The 1,498-nt window shown below is 40.1% G+C and overlaps 1 non-coding gene across 1 annotated transcript; it reads right to left on the reverse strand.

The window, feature by feature from the left end:
• Window positions 1-512: 512 nt before the first annotated feature.
• Window positions 513-619, reverse strand: LOC113893845. Its single transcript, XR_003511368.1, has one exon. It is a non-coding gene; the product is annotated as a small nucleolar RNA SNORA44 (small nucleolar RNA).
• Between the last annotated feature and the right edge of the window lie 879 nt (window positions 620-1,498).

The following is a 1,498-nucleotide window of genomic DNA, read 5'->3' on the forward strand; positions in this document are numbered from 1 at the left end:
GGAGCAGGAGGGTGGGAAGGAAGAGAGGAGAGGAAGAATGGGGGAGGGGAGCAGGAGGAGGAGGGGAGAGGGAGAAGGAGAAGGATGGGAAGGGGGAAATGAATTCTTTTTCATTGGTTGTCAAATAACCCTTTATTCAATTATTTTCCATTGGTGGTCAAATAACCCTTTGGTAAGTTATTTCCCTTAGTTCTTAACTAACAGGGCATTGCCCTGTACCACTGTTGATGACCTCTATGATGTCACAAGGGCGACAGCCATCAAAATTGCAGCCCACTGACTTGGGCAGTCCCCAGGAGGTGGAGCTGGGGGCAGAGGAGGAGTAGGGAGAGGAAGCAGGGAGGGAGAAGAAGAGGAGGAGGTGAAGAAAGCTTCTGGGGAATTCCCTGGTGGTCCAATAGGACTCAGTGCTTTCAATGTGGTGGCCCAGGTTTGACCTCTGGTTGGGAAACCAAGATCCTGCAAGCAGTGCAGCACCCTGAAATTTTTTTAATTAAGAAAAAAAATTTTTATATTATAGGAAACATGAATGGAAGTTGCAGATATTATGCTGACCTGTTTTGTCAAAGTCTCTCCAAACTGGTCTTGGCATGAAGTTAGAGATCCCTAAAAAATTTAAAAAAAAAAAAAGAAAAACAAAGGTTCTATAACCATTCTTGCACATGTCCTTCAGACATTCCTCTTGAGTATAAACCTAGGGATGAAATTCCTGGATCATAGCATAGGTTTCTATGTAACCAAACAGTTCTCAAAGTTGTACCATTCTACACTCCCACCAGTAACATATGAGAGTTTCTATTTTCTCCACACTCTCACCCTCACTGAGAATTGTCAATCCTTTTCATTTTATCCATGAAAAGGTGCAGAATCATATTCAAGGTGGCTTTAACATACATTTCCCTGAAGTCTCCTGATGATGTTATGTACACATTTTTGTATGGGTATACAGTCATATTGGAATCATTTCCAGAATAATTTTAAAATTTCATTGCAAGAAAGTGACTATGAAATTAAATACTATGGTACAACTTTCCAAAACTGGACCAGGAAGAAATAGAAAATCTTAACAGACCCATCACAAGCACAGAAATTGAAACTGTAATAAAAAATCTTCCAGCAAACAAAAGCCCAGGTCCAGACGGCTTCACAGCTGAACTCTACCAAAAATTTAGAGAAGAGCTAACACCTATCCTGCTCAAACTCTTCCAGAAAATTGCAGAGGAAGGTAAACTTCCAAACTCATTCTATGAGGCCACCATCACCCTAATACCAAAACCTGACAAAGATCCCACAAAAAAAGAAAACTACAGGCCAATATCACTGATGAACATAGATGCAAAAACCCTTAACAAAATTCTAGCAATCAGAATCCAACAACACATTAAAAAGATCATACACCATGACCAAGTGGGCTTTATCCCAGGGATGCAAGGATTCTTCAATATCTGCAAATCAATCAATGTAATACACCACATTAACAAATTGAAAAACAAAAACC

Source organism: Bos indicus x Bos taurus, chromosome 5 (assembly GCF_003369695.1).
Source record: "Bos indicus x Bos taurus breed Angus x Brahman F1 hybrid chromosome 5, Bos_hybrid_MaternalHap_v2.0, whole genome shotgun sequence".
Lineage (NCBI taxonomy): Eukaryota > Metazoa > Chordata > Mammalia > Artiodactyla > Bovidae > Bos > Bos indicus x Bos taurus.